The sequence below is a fragment of the Cyanistes caeruleus genome, chromosome 1 (genome assembly GCF_971803275.1).
Source record: "Cyanistes caeruleus chromosome 1, bCyaCae1.hap1.1, whole genome shotgun sequence".
In the NCBI taxonomy this organism is placed as follows: domain Eukaryota; kingdom Metazoa; phylum Chordata; class Aves; order Passeriformes; family Paridae; genus Cyanistes; species Cyanistes caeruleus.
Window position 1 is genome coordinate 28,665,161 of NC_141701.1, and position 16,055 is coordinate 28,681,215.

The 16,055-nt window shown below is 40.6% G+C and overlaps 1 long non-coding RNA gene across 1 annotated transcript in view; it reads right to left on the reverse strand.

The window, feature by feature from the left end:
• LOC147655406 (uncharacterized) overlaps positions 1-12,353 on the reverse strand; it is a 29,868-nt gene extending 17,515 nt beyond the window's left edge. The window contains exon 1 of the long non-coding RNA XR_015285358.1: positions 11,852-12,353. This is a non-coding gene — a long non-coding RNA (uncharacterized LOC147655406). The remainder of the gene's footprint in view (positions 1-11,851) is intronic.
• Between the last annotated feature and the right edge of the window lie 3,702 nt (positions 12,354-16,055).

Below are 16,055 nucleotides of genomic sequence, written 5' to 3' on the forward strand. Positions count from 1 at the left end.
GCACGTGGTCTGCTCAGAAGAAGATTTGCAATGGGTGTCTCACAAGTTCCAACCACGCAAATGTGAATTACCAGCTTTTTGGACTCATGCATGTAATACCTTTGCTAAAGCTGACCTTTACTTCCATAGATCTTCAAGCTGGCTTTTTGTTCTGGGGATTAAGACCGTTATATGAGGCCAACCTACACCTCTCTTGGTCTTGTAACCCTTTGATGATGCCACCTAAATAGATTTTAACTCTATGTAAGTCCAAATGTACAGAAAACAGCTGAGTTCCACAAAAGTGAGGCAATATGCAGGATTGGAGGTTATCAGCCCAGTGAGTGAAATAAAACTTCCCTGCAGTTGGCATGTCTATCAAAGCAGCAATGGTGTCACTTGTGCACTCCTGGCACTTACAACAGATGTTTCATGCGTACACGTATAGCATTGCACAATATGCAGGTCAAAATTCTTTAAGATAAACAAAGCCAGGCTCCTAGTAATAGTAAAAAAAAAAATAAAAATCCTATAAATCTATAACAAATAATAGCCATAAGAAAAGGAGGAGCCCCAGTGGTGACCCACAGCCTTTCTCATAGTACGTGGCATGAACTGTATATCTGTATTTAAAATCTTTCATCATTTTCTCTATCTGTGGGGCCTGGACATTGTGTTAGTGGTACCCACACAGCTTTAGAAACTTGGGGCAGGGTGGAGGCTGCACAGTGCTCTCATGTTGTTTTGAAACACATCTCTCTATAAAATGAATAAATACTAGCTCAAAGCTAAAAAGATTAGCTGTGAAGTTATTTTGATACTCTTCTTAAAGTCTCCTTAATTGAGGAGCCCACAAATGAACCAGCACTGCCTATACTTCTCAGCTGACAGGTATGCCCATCATACAGCAAGGAGGGTGTTTTAGTTAACTCTTTATAGTATTATGGCACTTTCTAATGCAGTTTAAGGGCCCTCTTTTCACAGTAATATGAACATTACTTTTCCTGACTTCCTTTTAATTTTTCACAAAAATTAAACTATGAAGTGTTTATGCAGATCCATTAATACTTTGAGTACCTTGGGTTTGCATTTCAAAAACCCTGATTTACTAAGAAAAAGTGACACAGGGCAAGAAGTAGGAACATCATTCTTTTTGTTAGATCAGGTGAATATCACCAGAGGCAGGGCAGACTACTGCAGCAGCACCTTAATCACAGCAAAACAAAAAGGGGCCTGTATTCTCAGTAACAGAAGGAATAGCCAGTGCAGCCAGTGCAGGCATGTCATGAGCTTTGTTCAATGCTGTGAACAATTTAGAGTATTCAGGATTTGTAGAATTCTAGTATAGACTGAGATTGGAAAGGAAGGAGAACTTTCAAAACCAGTTTTTCTCTTTATTCATTCTGTAAAATCTATGAGATGATGATTTCCTGTGAGACAGACACTTGAAATAATTGGAAATGTAAGCATAACCCTCCACCCCCACCAAACCCCACAGAATTACAGATCTGTACCAGCTGGGGCATATTGCAGGGCAAAAATATGTCAGTCAGGAAATCTGTGCTAGATTTACCTCTGCTGGAACAGAGGGTTGCAAATAATTTGAATAATTGCTACAGAGAGCAGATGGTACAAATACTCCACTAGAAGAGTTTCCAATATAGCTTAATTCAGCAAGGGGAGTGAGAAATATAGACAAAATTTCAAAGACAATCTGGCATAAAAATTAAATTAAAATTAAAATTAAAACTAAAACAATATCATTATAGTTATGATAATAAATTAATGGGGGAACTTATGCCAAAATTGCAATTTGAGGGTATTACACTCTAATGGATGCTATTAGACAAAAGCAGTCTTCTTCACATCTCCACCATCTCTGAGTACCACTACAGCTAGATCCTATCAGTTTGGTGCTATATTATGCTGTTTCTGGCTTTCACCAGAGCACTGAATCAAATGGATCTCCGGAATTCCCCAGCTCTTTTCTGCCTTCCCACAATATTATCAGATGCTTGGGTGCCACTCAAGGATGAGAAATGCTCCACTCCTTGAAATGCAGTAACCTCCTCATCCAGTGCCTTGCCCCAGGGCACAGACCCATGAAATTCAGGGTCAAACTAAGTTGCTCATTTTTACACCCCTCTTTTTACAATGGTAAAACTGCAAGGAGGTGTGCCCCGCAATGCCTGGGAACCCAAGACAGATCACAACAGCAGAAATGGGTCACAGAATCAGTGCTACAATATAATAAATCACAAAAGATGCAGTTCTCCTGTGGAACTTTGCTGCTGTAAAATCAGGGAGATTGAGTGAACTTTGCTGAATGCCCTTCCTCAATGCTGCCATGAACGTTCATCATATTTGTCAGAGTAATGAATTGTAGTAAGAGAGCAGAAGAACACACATTTGAGAAGGACACCATAAATACATTTTGATACAGGTGACAAAAACACACAGCAGGATGAAGAGTTACTTGGTCAAATTCTTTATAGACTACCGATGATTAATTTGAACTTCTTTCCACTACTTTAAAAGCAAACATGGAGAAGAGATACAGTTTAGTCAATTCATTAATCACCTCATATGATCTTGAAAAAAAGAACAAATCAAATGCAAATGTGGCAAAGGAAGTTGGCACTGGCTAAAATGTGTGACTTTGCAAAAGTAAAAGTCAAAAAATGGTGCTTTGTACAAAGAAATAAAAGGAAAGACATAAAATTATAAAAACACCATGTACTTTTTGCCTCAAAATCTGGGATACACCATCCTAAGTATAGTATAATGTAAAACTCTGTTTAAGATAACTCACTACAATTTACATTCTAGCCTCTGTTAGATACTTTAAAGCAAATAATGGGAACACACATTTGGAGAAATTTAAAAATTAATAAATCAAAAATAAAAATCAATAAATCAGAAATGTTAGTAATGACATCAGAAAGCATTTGAACCTTCTACTTATATCTGCAAACTCCTAGTTTTTCATCCAGACATGCAAATTACAACATTTATAGTAACAAATCTGTCATATTTGCATTTGTTTCTCATTGGAAATAATAACCTTGTGGACTTTGCCTCTGTGTACAGAAACGATATTGCAAGAGGCACATTTTAGAGACTTTGCACTATCAGAGCCATGGGTATCCATTGCCATGTTTCCTACTCACAGCTACTGCTTGCCTTACAAAGGTTTCTAAAATCTACAGACAAAAAACCAGCAGAAAACTATATAGGCTGAAAAATCCTAGGTTTTTCCATATTTACCTCAGCACTGAAGAAGGCTTAAAGAAGATAAAGCACTTCAAATATTGCAACCTGTTTAACATTTCTAATCAAATCAAACAAGAACAGAATAAAATTACATTAAGAGTAATGAAGTCTATAATAATGATTGCCAGATTTCAGTGAGTGGTCTGCTTCAGCTTCTAGAGCTTTTCTTTTGTAATTATCACTATTGGCTGTAAAAGTAGCTTAATTAGGAAAATAAATTTCCTGTAAGGAAAAAATTGACAGTGTTTAAAGCTGAAGATACTCATATTTTACAAAGAAAGTGTGCTGCAGAATGTTCTAAATGTACTGAAAACATATGTATAAGCCCCAAGTCAGTGGTGAAGGGGACATCCAAATATCAAATACTATGGAAACAAGGCTGGAAAACGTGGTCAGTGTTCGCGTTTGTAGTGAAACAGATGGACTGTTTTGGCAGCAAAGAACCAGAACCAGCCGGAAGGTTACGAGGAGGAAAAAACCCACTGGCGCGCCTAGAGAGAAAGAAGCTATAGTCTGGCTGCTAGGTGTTTTACAGCCTTCCCCTTACACCAGCGATTCTGTACGCAGGCCAAACAAAGGCAGACAAGATGAGGAGTGGAAGAAGGGAGGAGAGCAGGAGCTTTCCGCAGGTGCTGCTGCCGGCGCTGCGGTCGGACCGTGCCGCTGTGCCGGCGTCTGCCGGCCGCGCACCGCCACCCGCGGGACAGCCCCGCGGGACAGCACCGCCTCCTGAGGGACAGCCCCGCCACCCGCGGGACAGCACCGCCACCTGAGGGACAGCCCCGCCACCCGCGGCAAGGCCCCGCCACCCGCGGGACAGCCCCGCCACCCGAGGGACAGCCCCGCGGGACAGCACCGCCACCCGCGGGACAGCCCCGCCACCCGAGGGACAGCCCCGCCACCTGAGGGACAGCCCCGCCACCTGAGGGACAGCCCCGCCACCCGAGGGACAGCACCGCCACCCGAGGGACAGCACCGCCACCCGCGGGACAGCACCGCCACCCGCGGGACAGCCCCGCCACCTGAGAGACAGCCCCGCCACCTGAGGGACAGCCCCGCCACCCGAGGGACAGCACCGCCACCCGCGGGACAGCCCCGCGGGACAGCCCCGCCACCTGAGGGACAGCCCCGCCACCTGAGGGACAGCCCCGCCACCGCACCGCCACCCGCGGGACAGCCCCGCGGGACAGCCCCGCCACCTGAGGGACAGCCCCGCCACCGCACCGCCACCTGAGGGACAGCCCCGCGGCACAGCCCCGCCACCGCCCCGGCACCCGCGGGACAGCCCCGCCACCCGCGGCAAGGCCCCGCCACCCGCGGCAAGGCCCCGCCACCGCCCTGCCGCCTCCGGCCGCTCCTCTGAACTGGGGCTCTATACCTGAGCTGCTTCTCAGCGCCAGCCCAAGCCGAGAAGCCAAGGGCACACACCTTTCTGCGGAGCTGCGGCCTGATGCTTGATGAAAAACAATCTGCAGCGGTGTCCTGGGCTGTACCCAAAGCAGCGTGGCCCAGCAGGTCAGAGAGTGAGCTTTCTCTTCCTCTACCCTACCCCTGTGGACCCCAAGGGGAGTGCTGTGCACAGTGCTGGTGCAGTTCTTATGCCTTCAACATAAGAAGGACATAGAATGGCTGGAGCAAGTCTGAGGTGGGCCACGAAGTTGGTAAGAAGTCTAGAGCACCTCACTTAAGAAAAAAGGCTGAGCAGGTTCGGACTGTCCAGCCTGGAGAAGAGAAGGTTGTGTGGAGACGATGTAGCAAACTTCCACTATCTGGAACGGGCCTACAGAGAAGCTGGAGAGGGATTTTTTTGTCAGGAGCTGTAGTGATAAAACAAGGAGTAATGGGCCCAAACTGAAAAAAGGAAAATCTAGGCTAGATACTGGAAAGAATTTCTTTACTCTGAGGGTGGTGAGATACTGGAAACAAGCTCCCCAGGGAGGTTGTGGGTGCCCCAACTCTGGAACCAGTGTTCAGAGCCAGACTAGATGGGCCCTTGAGCAACCTGATCTAATGCCAGGTGCCCACGCTGCTGGTAGGGCAGGCTGGGACAAGATAATCTTTAAAGTCCCTTCCAATCCTCATGATTCTATGATACAACTGGACCTACAGTGCTGAGAAGAGGCAGGACTGTTACCTCCCAGCAGAATGAGCCACAGAGGGTAAACGTTCATGTTCAATAAATCTCCCTCACTGTGATGTTGGCAGGTCCCAGGCAACACCAGGAACATAAACTGCTTTAGAAATTAACATTCTCACTTTAGTTTAATGATTGTGAAAGGGGAGAGAGGAAGAAGAGATATTTGTAATTAAAGATGGATACAGGAAATACAGGATTTAGAGGAAGTACTGTATTATCTGGCTTTCAAAGAGTCTAATTCCCCAGGATGATTTAACTAACTCTGCCAACCAGCTGCATGTCAGATGAAGACACCAGATATCTTTTCAGTGCTTCTTTAAGACAGGGGAAAGAAGAATCAAGGAATAAAATAACGTACTTTATGCTATGCCATGTGGATTCTCAGCTGTACTGATCACAAAGCAAAGCTTTCAGCAATGCATATGACTGTCCTGCTATATCCAGTTTGGATATAATGACTGTGTGAGATTTTTCCTAGTTGAGGCTTTATAAATGTCAAGGGCAAAAATGAATGTTGCAGAAAGCAGCTCCAACAGTTTGATGCCATACACAGGTTGAAAGGTGCTGCTTTCTGAGGACATGCTGGATCAAAATCAGCATCAGTGTCTGTGCTACAAAGAAAAACTCTCTGCACACATTCTCCAGAGAACTGGTCCCTTCAGCTAACTATTGCTTACTACTGGAAACAGTTAGGATGTTTTATACAATCAACCCATTCAAACAAACTTCAAGCAGTAGATACGAGACAGCGTCAGCTGAGCAGTGCACAGCAAACAAATGCCCTGCCTTCTCAGGAAGAACAGCACTGGGGTGTACAAGAAGGCAGCAGGGTCTGCCTGAAGGCAGAGCTGTCTGATCTGCTCTGCTCATAGAACACCTCACATGGTTAGGTCATGTTCTTGACCCTTCTTGAGGTACCTCACATCCACCATCATCATCAACAATTTGAAAAAAAACCCCAAACCTTCTGGCAGAAGTGGACTGAGATGCTAAAAACTGCACTGGAGCGCTTGTACAATGCTGACACAAAAAGGCAAATGCGAATCTGGGACATGGGGATGTGGTTCATCAGACACAGAGATGACAATTCAGGAAATTAGGTCCAGCAGAAATCAACAAGGCTGATAAACAGAGTATATGAGGAGAGAGTATAGAGCAATAGGATTGACTTAGTTTCAAACAGAGGAGAGGCATAATGAGATTATGGGGAATACTGTCATAAACATGTCAATGATTAATTGTTTTCTGTGTATCATCTATACAAGAAACCAGCAATGCTGGCAAAGAAGATTTCTATTAGGTGTAGGAAAAATCTGTTTATAAGAAGAGTTAAGTGCTGAAGCAGCTGAGGAACTTAAGAAATCCTTATGTTCAGAGATTTTTAAGAAAAAATGCAGCACTATTTGGACTTCATACAAGTCATGCAAGATATTCCAGATTTCTCTTGATTCTTTCTTATCAATATCTCTTTAGTCATGGCCAGATTAAAAAGCCATGACCATATTGCAACTCTGACACATACGAATGTATCAATATGAATACAGAAGGAGAACACATTATTTCTTTTTCATGTTTCATGCAGCCAAAGATATTTCTACAACTTACAGTTTGACTCGTAACTTTTAACACTGTAGGAATAACCATACTGGAATTAAAACAAAAATTAAAGAAAAAAACACAATACAAAATGCTCAACCATCATTTTTTTTTAAAAGGCAAACATACATGAAACAAATAAATATACACTATTCAGTATGTGTAGTATTTTTACATCTGTATATTTCAAACCTGAGTAACACAATAACGTGCTTTTTTAAATTCTCAAAGACATCCAGAGAGCTAGATACATACAATGTAATACAATCATATTACTTGAAATGAACTATTTTATAGAAAATGAAAGTTTTATCACAAGATGAAACACTAGGAGCCAGTGAAGGTACCAAAAATAGGAACCTAACACATCCGTATTCATTCTGAATTGTGTACAGGAGCTCACAGATGTCTTCTGCATTACAGGCCTTAAGTTGCATATGACTATAGAAAACAGATGTGCCACATGCTTAAAAAATTAAATCCAGCTCTTTTTGCAATTTGGAAATCTCAGACACTGAGCTTCAGCTTATTGAAAAGATACTATAAATTATGTGGAGAATCACAGAATGGCTGGGATTGGAAGAGACCTCTGGAAAAAATCTAGTCGAATCCTCCTGCTAAAGCAGGTTCATCTGAAGCAGGTTGCACAGGATCACACATCCAAGTGGGGTGTGAATGTCTCCAGCCAAGGAGATTCCACAGCCCCCCTGGGCAGTTTGTTCCAGTGCTCTGCCATCCTTAAAGAAGTTTTCCCTCACATTCAGATGAAACGTCCTGTGTTTCAGCTGCTGCCTGTTGGCCTTTGTCTTGTCACTGGGCACTACTGAAAAGGGTCATGGCCCATCATCTTGACACCCACCCTGAAGATATTTGTATGCATCACTGAAAATCTCTCTGGGTCATCTCTTCTTGAGGCTGAACAGGCCTCAGCCCTTTCTCATAAGAGACACTCCAGTCACCTTATCTTCTTCATCATCTTCTGCCGGCCCTTCTCTACTACTTCCTTGTTTCTCTCGAACTGGGGAGCCCAGAACTGGACACAGCACTCCAGGTGAGGCCTCACCAGGACTGGGCAGAGGGGCAGGATCATCTCCCTCTACCTGCTGGAAGTGCTCTTCCTAATACACCCCAGGATACCACTGGCCATGTCGGCCACAAGGACACATTGCTGGCTCATGGACAGCTTGTTGGCCACCAGGACCCCGGTCCCTCTCCATAGAGCTGTTTTCCAGCAGGTCGGCCCCCAGCCTGTACTGGTACACAGGGTTATTCTTCCCCAGGTGTAGGATCTTGCATTTGCCTTGCTGAACTTCACTATGTTGCCCTCCACCCAGTCTCCAGCCTGTCCAGGTCTCCCTGAATGGCAGCACAGTACTCTGGGCTATCAGCCACTCTCTCAGTTTTGTAACATCAGTGAACTTGCTGAGGGTACGCTGTCCCTTCCTCCACGCTGAACAAGACTGGACCTAGTCCTGATCCCTAGAGAATCTTTCTAGCTACAGGTCCCCAGTCAGACTCTACATCACTGACCACCATCCTCTGAGCTGTGCCATTCAGCCAGTTCTCAATTCACACCACCTCCACTCATCCAGCCCACGTTTCCTGAGCTTATCTACAAGGTCATATAAGATGTAGAAAGTTATAGAAGCACCACGATGACAGTTCCACTTCACCCCTGCACCTACACAAACAGTTGGTTGCGATGCCTAAAATTTCTTGTGTGTTTTTTTTCTGGACCTGACCAGTAGTGTGTGGCATTTAGACATCTTGCCAGGTAATCGCTTTCCCTTCAGGAACATCACAGCCTCTTCACTGCTTTCCTACAGAGCTGGATATTCAGAAAATGGAAGATACATTTCCAGTTTGCAAACTGCTTATTTAGGTTCTGGCGTGGCGATGATACTTGAATGCCTTAGTGTCAGTTGAGACCAGCAGAATATCTGACAAACCCCTGAAGAGCTGGTATATATTTCACAAGACCTCTATGAGATCCATTTGCTTCTAGAGGCTGCTACTCTCAATAGCTCAGACACCACTAGGATGTTCAAGCATGAGCAAATTAATCAAGCCCAAGGACACTAAATTTGGATTTCAGCCCTTTCAACTTATCCACCAGTCTGAAATGTTCAAACCATAAGAGAAAATGCTGACAGAAATAGCTCTGTACCACGTCCTTAAGTCTTCTGATGAAGTGGGAAGAGGCGTGAAAAGGGGTCAGGGATGGTGGAAGCAAGTTGGCATTGCTTGCCTCCAGGGACAGACAGCACTGAATCTCTCACTTTGGGTAGAAATACACAGTCTGAATGACAAAACACAACATAACACGGCCCTCTTCCTGTGAAGCCTCTTGAGAATAATAATGTGATCACTTTTTTCTTATTATTATAGATTGTTACACAGCCCTGACTTCTCTAACCTCCATAGAAGTATTTGATGTATTACTCCACCAGGACAATAATAATACAGTGGTAAATTATATTAATTCTACAAATAGTCTGAGAAATTGTGGATAACCAAAAAGGTTAATCCCTGTTTAATCTTCAGTTGTTGTGCTAGTGTGGTATAAATCTGATGGTAAATGGGGTGGCAGGAGAGCAGAATAAAGTACAGCATGTAAAAGCAGTCATCTGAAAGTTCACTTCTTACTTTGCTTTATACTTTGCATTATGTTATCTCACAAAAGGCTAGTGAATTAACAATAATTGGAAAATAAGTACTAAAAAGAATAGCATTTTTCTTCCCTTTCTAGTATGCTCACTTTGGATGCAAGAGTGTAGGGAAAGATAGAATTACTGCAGCAGAACTGCACAAACCATTTGTTTGCAGTACAAGAAAAAGGCTCCTCAAGGGGTGGCTAAAACACTCAAAGGATGTATTTTCTATACATCCAAACAAGCCTTAGATTACTCTGTCCATAGTACTGCAACACCAGGCAAGGCAGATACTAAAAACAAGTATTTATTCTCTGCATGGTATTTTTTGTCTCTCCTTGCTGCTGATATTATTCTTATGACACCAGACACTGCATAATTTGACATTTCAAATGTATGGCAGCGTCACAATGATACATGAGGAAATATTTACAGAGCCTGGCACAAGAAGTAAAATTAATACTGAAAAGCAAATGACTTGCTTATATTGGCTGCCATTTCTCACTTTGCAGGGTAAATATTCAGTTTAACAGTTAAACTTGGGAACACAAATAATTGATGGCTTTCAAGCAATGACTGTAGATATTCACCAGCTACCTTTTTAAGTACCTGTTTTTTGTCAGCACCAATGTTATTTTGCTGAAGGCATGTCTGGCTATATGACCAAATGTGTCTAAAAATGCACTGTGAATTCATTGTGTTCTTTACGTAAAGAAATTATCTTTAAGATTTCAAGGAGAAAATGTTACATAAACACAACCAAAGAAATAACCCATGGAGGTCATTCAAGGGAAAACTTAAAAACAAAAAAAAGGAACATTAATGAAGTAGTGCTCTCTGTCCAAAGTATTTGTTCTTTGAACAATTTTAAAATCAATTTGTGAAAAGATAATCAAGAATACACTGAATGTTTCCGCTAGGCTGCCTTGCCCCTCCACCCTCCCCGCTCCCTTGGGCAGCATTCATTCAAGACACATCCTCATGCTTGGTTTGCCTTTAGCTCAATCATCTTAAAAGAGTTTTTCTGAAGGTCAAAAAGAAACAAAAAACATGCATCAACATTAAGGGAAGAGGAATAATATGAGTGTGAGTGCCAAGAAAGAATCAAAGAGAAACCAATCATTCCTAGGTAGCAGAAGGAGGACAGGGGAAAAAAAGAGCTTCACTCTCCAAATTCCAGCACCCCAAACAATCACTTCTCATAATATAAATCAGTAGGATAGATTATGCAAAAATTATAAAACCACTAGTAATATGTCCAATGATCTCATCGCAGCTAATATTAGTGCATAAAATGCTTTGGTCTACATTTTCAAGTGGGTAGCTAAAATGGACAGCTGCATTGCCAAGGACAAAGACCAAATGAATCTTTCCCTGATCAGTAATTTTAGGGAGACAAGGGAAAAGCTAGACTCCTATAGCCTTGAGCACTGCTAGATTAACTTTCTGCAGGTGATAATGGGTCTGTAATCTCCACAGAGTTGGGTTCACTCAGCATCATTACAACACATACTACAGTCACAGCTAGGACTTGGAGATGTTTAGAAGGTTATCAGCCAAGATCTTCCTAAAATAAGATCAAGTTTCTATATAACTCCAGCCTTCTGGATCTAAAATTCCATTTGTTCAAAGGTTTTAGTCTATATACTTGGTTGCAATAAGTTTTGGTTGAGAAGCTTTTGTAATGAGTGATTCTGAATGCAGATTTGTGAAGGTGAGAGAATAAGAATTGAATATTCTGCTCCTATTTGTTTCATACTCAATCCCAAATTAACAAAACCCTGATGTCCTTTCTGGGATGGTTCTAATTTATATTACCATTTACATTATTTAGTTTTTCCTTAGCTAAAAAGACAAACTCAACAAACACTGATATAAATAATTCTTGTCATTCTCTAAGCACTCAGATCTGCCATCAAACATCAAGCTGGGTTTTCAAATTTTAATGATAAACTAAACAATCTTTTAGTCAGGGCTTTTAATGTCCTTTAGTAAGCTCTTTAAGGTTTTTATTTATTTTTTCATTACTACTAAAGAGCTTACTAACTGGCCAATTCACTGTACAATCAAAATAATATAATTTATTTCTAAAGTGGAACTTAGAAGCAGGGTAAATCTCAGCCACAAATTCCTATTAAGCCCTGACCCTGAAAATGAAACCACATGGAAAAAAAACTGGTTTTAGATAAAGAAAAAAAAGAAAAAGTCAGCTTACATTTCAGAGAGGAGCAAGGTCACTTCACCTGGTCTCATGTTGAAGGGTCTTTTGTGAAGATTTTACACTGAACATTTTTTTTCTTGTAGAAGGAATGATCAATAAATATCAATTTGCTTTAAGAAAAATTCTCTGTCTATAAGCAATTTCTCACCAGGGGTTGACAACCCCTCTTTCTTAGAGTCCCTAAGCAGAGCTATTAGACTACATTTTTGTGAGAGCTGTGTCCTTCAGGAACACTTTCAAAGTCAAGTGATATCTCACCTACAAATTGCATGTAGGATTGGCATTGAAGGCATTTAAGCTGGTAATAAAGGTTCACATGGCCAGTTAGATCCTGCAGCTTGGATGGCTCCCATGAGCTCCTACCCCAGGCCTTTACTGAGATGATGCATCAAGACCTTATTTGTTCTTTTCTTAATTCAGATGACTTCCACATCAGCTAGTCAGCAGGTAAGATTCCAGCTCAAAGCTTGAGACTGACATGTCTTTTGAGATAATCAAGATGAGCAGATGAATAAATATTATAAATATATATATATATATGCTTATTTTTGGCAGGTTGACAGTATTTGGCACAGAAAGACCGAAGTGTTGAGGGAAGGAAAAATAAAGCCTGATCCCCTTTGTTGCAGTTCATTTATTTAATTTTGTTAAGTATTAGTTAGTACATTCTTGTTGCTCCCCTGTTATTATGTAATGGTTTAGCCCCAGTTGTCAATATTGTTAACCCCTCCCCTTTTTCCTGAAAGTTCCCTGTCAGTTGTCTTCACCCTGCTCCCTTAACCCTTCTCCCCATCCATCACTGTAAACCCCACCTTTGCTGCCCAACAGCAAAGTCAATCTCAGACATACACCACCAAGAACTACATTAGAGAGTGTTGGAAGTACAGAGAAAGAGATTGAAAGAGAAATCTGCTCAATACAGGGAGGGGGTAAAATTCGGAGATAGGGAGAACATGGAACAAGATAGTGTTTGACTGCATGACAAATCCTAAAAAAATTGTCAGAACTCCAAAGTATGTTTTTGATATAGAATTGCCTGATATAAGTGAACAGATCATATTCTGCTGCAGGATAGATCAACTCATCTGGACATGGGAAGCAAAACCAGCAGTCAGCAACAGAAGAAATTAGCTCTGTGTACATTGAAAAAAATTCTGAAGCTGTTAGAAGTTACGTATCTAAATTCTAAAATAAGAAAACTTGGCAGCTTCCAAAGCAATATCGAGGGCCTGATGTATTATGTCTTTTACAATCAATCACTTCCTTAAAACAATGCAAAATAACTGCCTAAGTGAATATAGATAGAACTGTGAATATAGATAAAACTGTGCACTTGGAATTGTACCAATTAATAGCTTGCATGATAATCTGAAAGAATAATAAGATCTTTAACAACAGATATCAAGCAGAACTGATTTGTTCAGCATAACTTCCTTGATGCTGTTAAAGCCAAGCTGCATGAAAGAAAAAGATAGATTTATGAATTCTCTCATATGAAAGATGTCAGAAAGTATTGGGGAAAAAAGCTATATTCAGTCTTGCAGGACGATGATTCACCATCCACCCCTTGTAGTCACTGAAGTCAGACACATTCATTACCCATTATGCTGAGGAGTTTTATTTTTCCCCTTTCAGTGAATAAGTGTTGAATTACCCGTATCACTGAGCCATCTCACTAAATGCAGTGGCTGCTGCTCACCAAAATAATCACGAAAAGTTTACCTGTGAGGAACTCCAGACATTAAAATACGTAGAAACTGCCTCTGACAATAAGAGATTTATATTCCATTCTGAGAGGGGTGTACACAAATTCTAAAAATCACTACTCAGTACTATATGCAAGTATAAATGTTCAGAGAATAGTTGTGGCTTAAGTCTGTTCCTTTCATAAGAAGCATTTAGCAATCTTCTGGAACAGGTTGATGAAAATGGGAAAAGAAATCACTACTGAAGATTTATAATCTTCTATATTCTAAGGGTCCCCCGTTCCATATGGATTAGATTTTGAATTGATAGACAGAAGCCATTCCAAACAACAAATTTACTATTTTAATGTAAAATTTAATTTCACTTTTTCTCTAGCTTCACATTATCTTTAACTTTCTTCTTTTAATCAATTTACTCCGGAACAGCAAAATGCAACCATTAGGCTGGATTTTTACCAGTCTATATCTTCCAATCTAGCTTGATGCTACCTATGTATTAATGTGTTCCTGTAATCAAATCTACTTAAAATAATAGTAATCATTTAAAATGTACTGCTGCTGTCACCTAAATGTATGCTCTCTTTTGCCATACAAAGATCCGCTTACTGTAGAGCTTGAAAATAAATGAATTTTCATCAAAAACGTTTTTATTGAGAATAAACAAATCTCACATGTGTTATAGAACGGTATGGAAGACCTCTAAGCTACTATATAGAGGTTTTTTCATGCATTTTATTCACAGTTTTTATGTGGAGCTAGCTTCTTGATTGTTCACAGAAACAGGAAAAATGAGGCAGGTTCAGTCACTCTATTAAAAATAACGGAATAAGATCTAGTTACTGGACCAAATTTGATCCATTTAGAATTTTCACTTATTGGACGTGCAGTTAACTACCATTTTGTTTTTCAGCAAAAATTTTAATTCATCACTTGCAATTAAGCTCTGATAAACGTAGCCACGAAAGACACACATAAATTCAAAGCTTTTTCAATTGTCCTTCATGTTTTTGGACATTTAAATGCCATTTCATTTAAATGTTTAAGTGGCTTTTATTCTGTTCCACTTAAAACTAGAGCTTTACACAGTAGTCCAAAGGGGGTGGGGTCCCTGCCCAGGAAGCAGTTGAGGCAGAGCTTAACACTCTTAACACTTGTAGCACTCCAACCAAGCTACAAGCAGTGATGAAATCAGTTTAACTACTGTACAAGAAAGAAGTAGTTCACATTTTCCTAAAATTTAATATAGCTGATTAATGCCAATAAGCTAAGGCATGTATTCAGTGTTTTCAAAATCATAAAAAAAGAAAAAAAAAAAAGGAAAAAAAAGAAAGTAAGCCCAAATAATTAATCCATTTGCTTGGAAATGGAATAAGGATAGGCCAGAGAGGTCACAAGTTAGGTCAGATCATCACAAAGCAAATTTCAGTCCAGGCTCAGCCCTGAGCATGCTGCAAATTGAGCTGTTTGCTTTGGCCTTCAGACATTTTTAGGACATGTACCAGAAATGCAGATTTCACACGTTTATCAGTCTCTTGTATTGAACTTCATCAACTGAACTTCAACAATTCAAAAATTACTCAATCTTATTTCCACTCAGATTTTGTCATCCTTTATGTCAGGGAAACTGCTTGCCCAGTAAAGGACTCCACCATATGTGGCATCCTTCTCACAACTCATGTAGGGTCTGAAGACAAAAAAAAGTAACAGTTAAGCCATGAATATGATATCTCAGTTTTCAACGCACTGCTGCAATAAATACATAACAACAACTGCAATAGCTAAATGTACTACTAAAATTCAAAAAAAAAAAAATAAATTTAAAAGTGCTAAGGAATTGGCCTTGATTTTAAAGCTTTTCATCTTGTACTATTTTGCTGAATAAAGATCTTGTATACTTTCAGAACACAGACTTGGATTAAGATTCGCAAAATTGTTCTATAGATATGAAAGAAAACTGACTTCTGTGCAACTGCTTCTGGTTATTGGAAGTGAGGTGCTTGTACACATCATGCTGCCTCTGCCAAACCCAGCTGCAACCAATTTTACAGAGAAAAAATCCTATGCAGGAATTTCAGACAATTACAAGTGAGTAGCGGTTTTAATTCTGAACATACTGAAAAACCTAGAGTAGATAAAATTACCTATACAAATGGCAAGACTAAAGAAATTATTCAAATCAAAGTATGTTAAGTATAATTAGAAGTTTAGGTGGCATAAATGTACAGTGTGACACAAGAATGATAATGAGTCACTTTCAAACTTTTTTGTGTTTCTAACTGACTCAGTCTTAAGATAAATTCAATACTTCAACAATACTCCTCAGAAATTAGCTGTGGTGACAAAACCAGCACAGATTGCAGGTATTAAAATGCTACTGAACTTCCTGAGTGGAAAGGAAACATTTTAAGGATCTCATTGAATCACATGCACCTTCACTGGGAAAGAAAAAGAAAAAAAGAAAAAAAGAAGAAAATACTCTGTGAGCTGCTGCT